This window comes from Mirounga leonina, unplaced genomic scaffold (assembly GCF_011800145.1).
Source record: "Mirounga leonina isolate KUSES-001 unplaced genomic scaffold, KU_Mleo_1.0 Mir_127, whole genome shotgun sequence".
NCBI classification, from domain to species: Eukaryota; Metazoa; Chordata; class Mammalia; order Carnivora; family Phocidae; genus Mirounga; species Mirounga leonina.
In genome coordinates, this window is record NW_023270316.1 from 69,951,829 (window position 1) to 69,966,113 (window position 14,285).

At 38.5% G+C, this 14,285-nt stretch overlaps 1 long non-coding RNA gene across 2 annotated transcripts in view; it reads left to right on the plus strand.

Annotated features, from left to right (window-relative positions):
- LOC118009530 overlaps nucleotides 1–14,285 on the plus strand; it is a 462,984-nt gene that overhangs the window by 353,013 nt on the left and 95,686 nt on the right. For both annotated transcript variants that reach the window (XR_004678962.1, XR_004678963.1), the window contains one exon: nucleotides 880–910. This is a non-coding gene — a long non-coding RNA (uncharacterized LOC118009530). The remainder of the gene's footprint in view (nucleotides 1–879; nucleotides 911–14,285) is intronic.

A 14,285-nucleotide genomic window follows, 5' to 3' on the forward strand; every position in this document is an offset into this window, starting at 1 on the left:
GCTAGTTAGAGGACTTGCTACAATCATGTTCCAATTATAACCTCTTGTCAGTGGGTTAAACTATCATCTTTATGAAAGTTTTATGAACATCATTGAGTAGATGACACCATCCATGATTATCTCTTTAATTACAATTAAGCCTAGATTATTTATACTAATGTAGAATCTGGATGCATGACAGAGAACTATAGATGACAGATGACCTTCCTGGGATTTTTTTAGACAGCAACCATTAATACCCATGAGCTTACTACTGCAGAGATCAAATTCTATAGTGCAAGCTTTGAGAAACACAAATGTGAAAACTTTAGTTTTTTGACACAGGACTTTTAAGGGACTCCATTTCTAGTTAATGTGAGCAACAATGAGCTGGATTAAGAAATAAGTGCTACATGCTTTCTGTTTGATTAAAAAAATGTTAATGAAAGTCATCAACAAGAGGCCCATGTATTTTCTTTTTAACTTTCTATTATTTTGAAATGATTTTAGATTTACAAAAAGTTGCAAAAGAGAATGAACTAGAACCCCATGAACCCTTTACCCATCTTTCCCCAATGGTGACACCTTTTATAACTGTAGTACAATATCAAAATCAGTAAATTGACATTGGCATGTTACTATTAACTAGATTACAAATGTTAATTTTCACCAGTTTTTCACAAACTCATTGTTCTGCCAAACTTTGAAGAAACAGATTATTCCAAATATATATTAGAGGAGTACCCATGAAATGTCAATATTTGGTCAGCTGAAAATTGACTATGAGTTGTAAACATGATATAAATATGATTCTATTTATGCTATTGAGAATTTGCAACAATATTTCCTCTTTAATTTTGTTTTCTTACTGAGCTTATTTTTGTTTTTATTTTTCCACAGAAGTAAACGATATGATGTCTTTGAAAGAAATGTAAGTAGTTTTTTTATATGAATTTAAATGAACATTTTATAGCTAAGACAGATAAGATTGTTTTGGGTTTTCTATGTAGACAGTCTGATGTGAATAATGACAATTTTATTTCATCTTTTCTAATCCTTATATTATCCTTTTCCTTGATGTACTGTTTTATCCAGAACTACCAGAATAATGTAGAAAGGACATAGTATTAATGGGTTTTTGATTTTCAAATGGGATGATTCTAATGTTTTACCCCTATGAAGTTTGGTATAAGTTTTGAATATATAACCTTAGTCACATTAAAGGCTTTCTTACCATGGCTTTACCAAGAGCTTTTTTTTTTTTTTTTTGAAATCATGAATGAGTACAGAATTTTCCAAATTCTCTTTGTGCCCCTATTAAGGTGTTTGTACTTTTTTCTTTTATATTAATATGACTACATTTAAAGATTTTTCTAATGGTAATCACTCCATCTCTAGAATAAGCCCAACTTGGTCAGAATATAATTTCTGTTCTTTATGTTACTGAATTCAGTATGCTTTTATCATGTCTAGGATTTTTTATGTAGATAAATGAGTGATATTGTGTTATAATTTTCTTTTATTATATAGTCCTTGTCTGATTTTGGTGTCACAATTGTACTGACCTCAAAAATGAGTTGGGAAATATCCTCTTTTTCTATTCTCTAGGAAAGTTTATGCCATATGAAATTGCTGTACTTATCAATAATAGAATTCTGGAGTTTGGAGGAAAATAAGTTTTAATCAACACATATGTACCATTAACATTAAAAATTTTTTACACTGGCATATTAAATATTATAATCAATTTTGTAAATTTGGTGGTTTTATATGACATAAATTGTTCTGGTCTTCCAATTTACTAGTTCTTGATTGGGGAAGGTTTTGTTTTTTAAAGCTCCAATTGGTGAATGTAGTGGTGGTCCACTGGAGAAAATTTCATTGAGTATGGCAAATACAGTATGATGATATCAGTAGTTGTTTTATCTGAGTTTAATAAGCCACAACACAGTCACCAGATTTACAAGCTTATCTTGCTAGTATTTGGTGGAACATGGATTCTAATCTTGACAAACTGACATCAGAAAACTTAAAATCTTGAATTCCACACTGAAAAAGAGATAAATCTGTACAATGCCTGATTTTCTGGGAGGTATTCAGCAACTATAAAGTAAGCAATGAAAGCTGGCTGTCCATCAGTAGTTGCTGTCAAATTCTGGTCTCTCCTAATCAAATATATTAATCATAGTTTATGTGTCTTGGGAAGCAGCCCTTATTCTTCTGGAGGAATACCAGAGAAATAAGTACGTTTTGAAACTCACACTTTGAAAAATATGCTTGACTCCCTCTACACTGAAAGGATAATAAATAAAATGTACACACACACAAAGACATAAGCCATAAGGGACACCATCATAACCACTCCCTTGCATACACTCTTAACACCTCAACTTCTGCCTGGCCTCACCATATTCATTTGGCAAAATCACAGTCCTAGTTAAAACCAGCTGTCTGCATATTTCATACCTGTATCTGTACAGCTAATATGGCTGGAGGAAAACACCCAATCACATTGATTGATCCTACTTCAAATTCATAATTTTAAGGCAAGTGGACCTTTATTTTATGATGCCCAACAATCATGTTATAGTTCCCTATTTCATTCACTCTCCTATTCTTCTAGAAAAGTACAGTCAATTTTTGTTATTTGCTGCAGTCACATCCTTTGAAGTCACCAGCAACAGTGAACTAATGCATACTGAACCAGTGCTCCTAGCAAAAATACAGAGTTAAGTTTTAGGAACTTAACTGGCCACATTTTCATCAACTGATCGTGTATAACCTTGTTTTTTGTGTGTGTGTGTTTTCATTTAAAAACATCTTATTTAATATATATTATTGATGCACCAACATTGAACTTACAAGTCAATAGCATTATAACTCATACCTAAATAAAGCTTATCTAATACACATATTTTCTCCATAAGGCATGCCACAGCCTCCTTGCTCTTGCACTTTAGCGCTATGCCTGGAAGGGGGGCAATGTAAACAGCAAAATCACCAATAAAAAGCACAAAATGCTAAATATATACCATATATTAGATGGTGTACCATCTAAATATACCATGAAGAAGACACTTTCTTCATATCAGTTGAGAAACAAGACAGAGGATCATAGGGGAAGGGAGGGAAAAATGAAACAAGATGAAACCAGAGAGGGAGACAAACCATAAGAGACTCTTAATCTCAGGAAACAAACTGAGGGTTGCTGGAGTGGTGGGGGTGGGAGGGATGGGGTGGCTGGGTGATGGACATTGGGGAGGGTATGTGCTATGGTGAGTGCTGTGAGTTGTGTTAAGACTGATGAATCACAGACCTGTACCTCTGAAACAAATAATACATTATATGTTAAAAAAAAAAAAAAAAAAGAAGAAGAGGATAGTAGGAAGGGAAAAATGAAAGGGGGGAAATCAGAGGGGGAGATGAACTATGAGAGACTATGGACTCTGAGAAACAAACTGAGGGTTTTAGAGGGGAGGGGGTGGGGGGATGGGTTAGCCTGGTGATGGGTATTAAGGAGGGCACGTAAATGGAGCACTAGGTGTTATACACAAACAATGAATCATGGAACACTATATCAAAAACTAATGATGTAATGTGTGGTGACTAACATAACATAATAAAATAAAATTAAAAAAAAAAAGACACTTTCTTATAGTATGAGAGCTGAAACAAAAAGGCAGAGTGTCACCCTGTTCAGTCTCAGCTGGGAACATACATGTTGGGTGACCACAATTTTTCACAGCTCAGAGTGTGCATGTATCTGCAAATGAAAACACTGAGAGTACAGATCTGGGGGTGACAAGTTAATTTTAACAAAGGGGTGAATTTGCAAATATGAAATCCACAAATAATGAGAATCAACTTTATTTTACCATCTTCTCCTCTCAAAGCTTCATCTTCTCCTCTGCCCTCACTCTAACTCATGACCTTGTTTTTTGCTTCTCCAAGAAATTTGAAGCAACCAGAGCTTCTGCTCCCACCACCACGCTGTCAACCTTCTAGCACCTTCTCCCACATACTATACCTTCCTGCTTTCTACCAAAGATAAGTCCTCCTTGTTCCTATTTAAAATCACCCCCCAGGGCGCCTGGGTGGCTCAGTTGGTTAAGCGACTGCCTTTGGCTCAGGTCATGATCCCGGAGTCCTGGGATCAAGTCCCACATCGGGCTCCCGGCTCAGCGGGGAGCCTGCTTCTCCCTCTGACCCTCTCCCTTCTCATGCTGTTTCTCTCGCTTGCTCTCTAAAAAATAAGTAAAATCTAAAAATAAATAAATAAAATAAAATAAAATAAAATCACCCCCCACCCAATCTGGGCACTAAGATCCCATACCCTCTCACCTCCTCAAGGACATTGCTCTGGCTATTCTGCCTTTACTACCAAGTATCAGTTTTTCTCTCTCCTAGGTCATTTCTATCAGTACAAAAATTTTGTTCGCTCTTATTTCTTGATAACTGTTCTGGAAGTTATTTTGCAGTATTATGAAAAGCTTTTTAAAATAGTCATACAGTTTGGAAAAGATTCCTGTCTGCCCTTAATACTAATGAAATAATCAGAAATAAGTTTCTATGAGGTTATTAATTGCAGCAGTATTCATAAAAGCAAATAATTAAATTTGGGACAACATGGGTGGATATAGAGGTTATTATGCTAAGTGAAATAAGTCAGAGACAAAAACAAATACCATATGATTTCACTTATATGTAAAACCTAAAAAAAAAAAAAAACAAATGAACAAACAAAAAAAGCAGATGGACCCATAAATATGGAGAAGAAATTGGTGGTTGCCTGAGAGGAGGAGTGGGAGGGTAGAAAAAAATGAGTGAAGGGAGTGGGAGGCACAAGCTTACAGTTATGGAATGAATAAGTGACAGGAACAAAAGGTACAGTGTGAGGATTTTAGTCAATAGTATTATAGTAGTGTTGTATGGTGACAGATGGTACCTACACTTGTGGTGAGCATAGCATAACATATAAACTTATGGAACCACTATGTTGCACCTGAAACTAATATAACATTGTGTGTCAGCTATACTTAGAAAGAAAAAAACAAAGAATTAAAAACAATCTAAATAAATAGTAGAGGGCTGCTTAAGTACATACAGTAAAATGCTACACAGACATTATAAGCTACAGATTGATATTAAGTAATGTATTCATTTCTACAAATTAAGTTAAAAACACAAATTACTGAACAAATTATAAAATATTGTCCTACTTTTATAAAAAGAAAAAATATGTTGGTTTGTACTCTGAAAAATAATCAGAAGGATATGTGCCAACATTTTACTCCTGGTTTGCCTGACATCCAAACCCAGGGTCCTAGTCACTCCACTAAACTGCCAGGTGTGCCTGTTCTCAACTAGACTGGGATGGAAACCCATGGAAGTTACTCTAAATCTTGGCCCAGAAATCACACTAAAACTGTACGTATTTTGCTAACTTATTCCTAGAATGTAAAACAAACAAACAAACAAAAAACAACCCAACTAGTTGGGAGTTGCAGTGTCTTCTTTGTCTTATATAGATACACCCTGCTTAATTGTAAAACTGGGAATATAACTAAGGGGCTTCTTAACTCTAACAAAATGTCTGCCAAAGTGATGAGCTGGGATCACGCTCCCTTAGTCGAAGGCAGAGACCACAAACTCTAATACCCCTGGTAGAATAAGAACAAATAGCTCTTACAATAGCAAAACCAAACAACAAGTGTCTCAAAACTGTGTTTAAAGAAAAAAGAAAAGAAAAGAAAAAAACTCTGATGTCAAAGAGCAAGCAGAGCTTTTCTAGGGTAGGTAGGAGGTATGTTTGTAGTGGGATGACTAGTTCAAAGCCAGACTTCCATCTTGACAGCCGTTCTGATTCTCACAAATTGTCACCATGGCTACTCCTCAGCTAATTCTCACCAGATGTTTTGAGAGATTGAGAGCATTTCCCAAAACCTAGCCCAGTTCCCCAAAACAATTAAGACCTATAATCAGATTCTAAAACTCACCTTCATACACTATTAAACAACAGTGCATTACCTAAGGACAAAATAAGAATAAGCAATAGAATTTATACTATTTCAGTGTCGAAGGACTTAAGTAAAATTTTTTTGTTGTTGTTTTCACAACAATCCTATGGAACAGGAAGAGATAGTACAGTTACTCTGTTTAATAGGTAAAGAAAGCAGGGCTCAGTGGGATTAAGTGCTTTGCTCAGTCACATGTCTGATAAGATGCAGGGTCAAGAGCCCAGATCTGCTGCTCATGGTTCACTGCTCTTGGCTTCATGCCTTGCTGCTCAATGTCTTCTCAGGCCTTGGTGTATATGTACCCCAAAGCACTCACACACCTTCATCCCCTCCTCCTTTCTGTGCACCTCAAACCCTCATCACTATGCTTTTACAATGTTCTGCCAACCCTTTTCCACTATTTGCCCTACAAGCTCCCACATCAGTCAAGTTCAAGGACTAGATTCTGCCTTTATAGAAAACACATATTTAGGTTACATAGGTGTTTGCTTAATAATTATTCTTTTAATGATAATTTTATGTATCCTTCTGCTTTATATCTCAAAAAAAGTAAAAATAACCAGTTCTATGATGAAGAAAATGGTTAACTTTTAGGGTTTTTAAAAATATTCTTGCCCATATCTATCTGTTAGCAGGTCATGACAGAACTTTGACCTTTTCATGACCCCAATTTTTGCCAAGCTTCCTGATGCCTGTTCAGTCAACTTTCCTCTTTGCTCCCACCCAGTCCTACGTCAGTACTCCACCCCCTGCAGAAATCAGCCTCATTAGCACAAGAGTGCTGCCCAATGGGCTCCTAAACTCTGGGGGCCTAGTCTTCAGGTCTACCCAATCCATCTATGGGCATAGAGAAATACCTAGAACTCTTTAAGTTAGGGTTTTATTTGAAAATAGCAAAACAATGTACTGAATATGACTGGAACACATTCTTCAAAATGAAAACTATAGCTTTTTATATGCATGTAAAAGGGCATTTTTATCCAGGCCAAACCTGAGGAACCTTAGAACTCGTGACCTCTGACCTAGAGGTCGGCTCAGGCAGACCGCCTCTTAACTGTCATAGAACATCGGGAAAGTTCTTAACTGTCACTGATAGCAATGTCCAGACATACCTCTTGATGCACCTGATGGAGCAGGAACCCTGTAGGGACATTTGCAACTAACATATATTGAGGTATTTCTGCTGGACTGAGTATCCCCAGAGGAAACCAGACAGAAGGGAAGAAGTAGAGTCCTGAGAAAAAAATCCCTGCGAATAAAGATTAGCCAATTGGGGGTGCTTGGGTGGCTCAGTTGTTAGTTAAGCGACTGCCTTCGGCTCAGGTCATGATCCTGGAGTCCGTGGATCGAGTCCCGCATCGGGCTCCCTGCTTGGCGGAGAGTCTGCTTCTCCCTCTGACCCTCCCCCCTCTCATGTGCTCTCTCTCATTCTCTCTCTCTCTCAAATAAATAAAATCTTTAAAAAGAAAAAAAAAAAGATTAGCCAATTGGATCTGGCAGGGCATGGTGAAGCAGATGTGCCAGCCGGGGGGACATTTTATGTGTCCCTGAGGCAGCTTTCTGCCCACCTACTCACAACCTGTTCCCCTTCCCCAGGGGAGGAGTATGTTCCAGAAGGGAGTGGTCCAAAGGAACAAAATCGTGTCCCTTGGGCTCTAGTACTGATGGAGTGGTGATCCAAAAGAGATGGGCAGCCTTGTGGGGAGTGACCTGTGTGGGAGGAGACCAAAGCATGGAGATGAGGCCAGAGAGATTGTAAAGCATGTGCGCTTTGTTTTTAGGATGCAAGTTGCTGTGCCTCCTTGGAAGTGCTTCAGGAAGAAAAGTGAATTTACCTTCCTAGAAGTAGGGATATTCAGATTACAAATGAAGACACACTTGGAAATCCTGAGGAATGTTTTGGAAGAGGGATCTTGAAGGGGGGAGAAATAGAATTTTTGCTGGGAAGAGACATGGGAATTCAGAGCAGGGAGAATGGCAGGAACAGTACAAATGGGGAGTGTATGTACTTAGTGGCAGATGAGACTGGCTGTAAACTCAATGTGTATACAATGGGGGATATGAATCTGGAATTCTTCCCCACTAAAGGGATCAATGATAAGCCTTAACCAGGGTGGATTAGGGAACCATCCTGGTCCATTCTGGGTCCTCTTCCTCATGTCCCAGCTGTCCCACTTTCCACAGAACATATCTTCATTGAATATCCCCTCTTGCTTTGGTGCCCTATAACCTGAGACCAGGACTTTTTGCTTAGGAAGTTGCTCACATAACAGCCTCCAATTACACTGTCCTTGCCATTTATTTTATGGCAGGCTCTGCTTCCCTGAACCATATATGCTCTGAGGTTTGCCATGGCTCTCTCTAGCCCAAGTCTGCTGTGCCTGTTTCTGTGTTCTCTTTGGCAATTGCATTCTCTCTTTGGGACCCAGCTTCTTCCTACATGATATGGTAATCAGACAGGTGTTTTAAATCCAGCTCAGCAGCTGAATATTAGCTCAAACGTATCCCCATTAGACAAAAAAAAAAAAAAAAAAAAAATGTGGATGGGTTACAGTTTTAACATCAAAGGTCAGTTCCTGCTTGAAATTAGAGGTGAAAAGTGTTCCCCACTAGTCCAAAACATGGACACAAATCTATTGCTTGTGCTGTAGGCAGCAAGCTTCTCTCTCTAGCCTCCCACCCCATCCTCTTGCCACAGTAACTGATGACAAGTACATTTTGCCAATTTTGTGCCAGTAATTAATGTAAAACTCCATAGAGCAGGTTCTCAGACTTTCCTGCCCACCTCTGGTCATTTTGCTTCTTTGTTTCTTAACTTGCCAACCAGTACCCTGATACCTAACCTATAGGTAACCAGGTTACCTGCCTGATCTATACTCTTGCTGCCCTTCACTGTTGTCTCCTTCAGAGGGCCAGTAGGACCCAGGTAGCAAGAGTCTGGCTTCACAGGAAGAAGGGTTGGAAGGTATAGTCAAGGTGTTGAACTCTAGAAGTCAGTTAAACTTAAGGGAAAAGTAGACACCGTAAGTCTATATAGACATGCCTGGAGTTTGGAAATCCAGGTTTCTGGAGCTATTGAGCCCCTTGAGGTAGAAGTTGACACCTTTGGCAAAGGTCCAATGATGAAAGCACACAGCTTCCAGTTCTAGTTCTGCGAGGTTGTTGGGTGAATTGGGGCAAGTCACTAACTTTGTAACCTTGGTTCTTTATCCAGACTTCAGGGAGATGGGGAAAAGCTGGGGAGGGCAATTACCAGGAACCTTGTGAATCTGCAATCCAGAAGTGAAGGCAGGAGAGACTGAGACCGACCAGCAGGAGATGCTGAGATGGCTCAGCGTGAAGGCATTAGCTCTGCTCTCTTTTGTAATACCTGCCCCAGCTATGTGGTCTGGGAACCCCTTGATGCAGATATTTTCTGTGTCTCCTGACTTCTGTAGCTCATTAAGCTGCCTGCTTCTAAGACTCTCAGGACCCCTAAAAGAATCCTGAGATTCTTCTACTTTCTCCATATGTTTCCTTTATCCTCATATCCCCTAGCATGTTGAACAGCACAGAGTAGAGACCTCCCCAGCTGTAAAAAAGACATTAAGGTCTGATTCAAGAGCAGCCTCATTTTGTTGTCTTTTTCTCTGTTTTATTTTTTATTTTAATTTTAAAAAGATTTTAAATTAAAAAATGTATATTTTATGAGGTGAATGGCACTATCTCACTTAAAACTTTATTTAGATGTTGCCCCTTTGTCAACAAGTCAAATCAAACTCCTTGGAATGAAATTCACAATTCTTCACAGTCTGGCCCAAACTTTCCTTTCCAATGTAATCTCCTGTCACTTTCTCCCACCCAAATTGCTTCAGCTCCTTCAGAGAGCTTAGAATATACTAAATAAATAGTTCCATGCCTCTGTAATTTTGCTTATGTCGCTAGTCCTTTTCTCTCCTCTACCTCTAGAGCATGACTTTACCATGTTCTCTTCAACATTACCTTGCTACCCTCTACCTCTTTCCTCCTTGAAATCCACTTGCCCTCCCTGCTCCACACACTCAAAGTCTACTTCATTTATTCTCATGATTGTATAGTCTTATTATTTAACTTGTATATGTGTCTCATCTTCCCAACTGTTAAAAGTTCTAGGGCAATAATAGATGGTTCTTGCATTTCTTTTATACTCCCTATGTTGCCTGACATAGTAGACACATGTTCGATAACTGTTGAACTAAAATATAGGGAAAGAAAGCATACCAACCAAACCACTTTGAAGATGTGCCAACCTTAAGCTTTCCTTCTAAACCTGTAACTTTTGTCTCTTGGCTGAGTACTTTCCTATTCTTGCATGTCCTCAATGCCTTAGTGTTCAAGTCAGTTGATCAACATTGATGATGCTATTGCATGTCCAACTCATAGGCAGAAGCCAGGTTTCCAGGCGTAAGCCAATGAGAGCAGAAATCTTCCAACATTGCTTTTAAGATGTCTGAATCTGTCACGTTGAGGTTAGACTAAAATGTCATGAAAGGAAAAAATAATGAGTGCCCTGAAGCTGTGCCTACACAGGATGAGGTCAAGAGTTAGAATCTATCTACTTAATCATATTTTAGAGAGAGAAGCTGTATTATTCAAAGTTTAAAGTGGAGTTTTTGAGAAAATTGACAAAGTAGATAACTCAATAAAGCTTTTATTTTTTCTGAATGTCTTTTAAGTGACAAATTATGTCTTAGGAGTCTTGGTTTATCTACCTTCTCAAAAGAAATCTGACTGAGTTTACTCTCCAGTAATTTCCCTCAGGAATAAGAGATGAGAAAGATTTATTATGGGTTATGGAAGAATTGAAAGCAGAATGATCTTTAAAGTATTAAGGAAGCTATTCATAGCACTTTAGATCTTCTTACCAACTATTTCCAGAACATATATTACAAATATTTACATAACATAGGTAGTGGTGTATACCAGAACATACACAGTGTATGCCCTTAAATTGGAAAAAAATAGACTTGAAATGAATACTACAATTTCTTGACTGAAGAAAACCTTCAAGCCCAAAACACAACATTCTACAAAATCATCAACACTATACTAGGGTGACCTTTACTCATATTCCCTCCTGGCATTTTTCAGTCTCTCAAGATAGGACAAAAAAACAAACTGCCCTAGATAGGATAAGTTCATTGTGCTGGGAAATACAAACTTTTCTGAAACAAAAAGCCATGAATTCAACTATTCATCAAGATCTGGGGATTATGAAGATCCCTGGTTCTTGGGCTATTACTTGTTTTCCAGAAAAGCCAAAAAGACATCAGTTTTCACTATCCTTAACCTGATTAAAACCATTTTGATTCAAAATCACTTTGAGAGGTAATCATCCACGTGATATATCCTAAATCTCTTCTATTCTGAACAGACACTGGACAGCATTGCAGATATAGTCCCTAAAGAGAGGGTTTTTAATCCTGAAGTCAAATTCCACTGGATGAAATTTAAATTACAAAAGGACTTCCAAATCTATGATTTCCATCTGATTTTTCATCTTATGAGCATATGATTTTCAAAAATGTGGACATTGAAGGATAACATGCATTTTATTTTTACCTGTAAAACTGTCCTCACTGCCCTCTCTAATAACTCCATTCCTCTTGCCTTCTAATTGGTTCTCCACACACAGGCCGAAGTATCTCTACAATGCAAACATGATCATGTCACTTTCCTATTTAAAATCCCTCAAAAGTCCTCCATTGCTCTTAGGATGAAGTCCAAATTCCTTATCTTGGCTTACAGACCCTGCTGGGTCAGCCCTGGCTTATCCAACTCTCTTATCTTTCCATCTATCACCCCTGCTATCAGCACACGTCTCTGCTTCCCAACTCTATAGAAAATCCCTTAATTCTCTGTGCTCTGCTGTCTCCATGTCTTCAGCATTTTTTTCCTTCCTATGCCTGCTCCTGCCCTCCATACTCCTTTAATTTAGGCTTGACTTCACATGCACATGTTTGCACAAACACATGTAAGAATGAATGCCCTGGCGGTGTGAAGAGTAAGATTTAATTCTTAAATGTTACACACTACGAACCATGAGAGACTTATGGACTCTGAGAAACAAACTGAGGGTTCTAGAGGGGAAGGGGGTGGGGGGATGGGTTAGCCCGGTGATAGGTATTAAAGAGGGGATGTACTGAACGGAGCACTGGGTGTTATACGCAGACAATGAATCATGGAACACTACATCAAAAACTAATGATGTAATGTATGGTGATTAACATAACAAAATAAAAAAAATTGTTACACACTACAAATTCTATAGTGATTTTACAGGCTAACATATAACTTACCATTTTAAATGCAGTCGTATATTTTTGTCTTGATTATCTCTCCCACCCCATCAAGTCAGTTTAAATGTTTGACGGATTATGAAATAAGTTCTGTTTCAAACTAAAAGCAACTCTAATATGTGGAGGATTCTGGCAGTCTCTCTTGATGTCTGTAATTGTACTCTAATAAGATTAGATGTAATCACTCTGGCTGTCTGTGTTTGATTTGGCTTGCTCTTGACTATGTAAAAGAGTATACAGTAACATTAATAAGATATTTAATTCACCAAAGAGGTATTTAATTTTCTCATTTGCTAAATTAGAAGTATGATAGGTAATCTAGGAGAATGATGAAATATAGTTCACCTGCCCAATTTTTACTAGATTTTACAGTTCTTAGAGGTCCTTAGAAAAAGTATCATAGTACTTTCTGTAGTTCCATAGGAAAATAATGCATTTGGAACCATTACCTCTCTCTACCTCTAAGCTTTTACTTTCAATACCCCTAGTATTGAAATGAAATTCAGGATCATATATGGTAAGCATTCACAATTTTTGCTGGTTGTTGGTTACTGCCAAAATATCTGGTTAATGATCTGAATTCTTCAGTTTTAAATTGTTTTAATGCCAAGAAACCATAGCTTTATATAACTTTAATCCAGGAAGCTTTTCCTAAGCATTTACTATAAAAGCCCTTATTTTACTCCGACTTACATGAATGATTCTGTCCAGTATATAGAGGAGCGAATGTTCAAACACTGACATTGACTCTAGGACCTCCTGAAGTGATGAGGCTCTCTAAGGGGTAGTCCTTCCCCAAGCCACCTGATGCTTTGTGTAATGCTAGCACCCTTCCCTGCTGCTTGCCCTTCAGAGGCTGCATGCTTGTACCCAGATAGGTGACGTCATCTATCATACAGTGGTGTTACAGAATACCGCTAGGATGGGTCTGGAAAATGAGGGATTTGTGATATTAAGTTCTTAAAGAATTCCCTAAATCAAGATTTGTATAACCAGGTTCCTTATCCAGTCAGAGTTGACCCAGGATCCCCATTTCCAGCAGCCCAAGAGCTCCTATAATGAGCTCAGCAAGTCTTCATATAAGTGATTGCTGGAGCTGTGCATGGGGCTGGAGCTGGGGTGGCCTTGATCCACTGCCCCTGTCCCCTCCCCGTCCCAAGAAAATCTTACATCCAAATGGCAGAGACTGAGCCTGTGCCTCCCACCCTGACCTGATGTTCATAAAGGCACTTAACAGTGAATCGGAGAATGAAGTGGGAAGCTTTTCAAAATGGACAAGTTTATCCTAATCAAACCAGTCTTTTTTAGTGCTTGAGAACAAAGTCAAAAACAGGATTAAACCAAACTCCAGAACTAATACGTTTAAGGGACAAGAGCAAATGAGAGTGTTAAGATTTGGTAGAAAATAAAATCCTTCCTGTCCGTAACATTGAAAATGTAGGCAATCTGCCAAGAAACAAGTCACCAGTGCCTCTCGGCAAGCCAACTCACCTGTCTTCCTTGTGGGATGTGGGGATGGAAGTAGGGAGGCTGTCTGGTGGGTCCTTCAGGTGCAGGGAGAGCTGCACACTGCCAGAGGAGGTTTTACTCTCAGAGAGCCACACCAGTTCTGTTTGGGAACCATGTGACAGAGAGGCTAACCTCTGGGAGGAAGGAGAGGTCCGGGAAGGGATGGACCCTACAAGATGCTCCTGGGCATCATTAACAGCCTTCCCTTGACCTCAGCGGTGCTTACATGACTATCAGTTTTATAAATATTTGTTAAACTGCATGGATTTATGCACTTTTCTGTAGTTTTATTTTACAACATTAAAAATGTTAAAATGCAAAAGAACAGGGCACAAGGATATAAAAGCAGGCCCTCTTCCTGGCTCCATAGTAACTGTAGGACTTTGGGCAGTAAAAATAAGAATAAAAACTATGAGATGCTGGTTGTGTCCTTATACTAAACTTGCATGATGCAGCAGTCCCA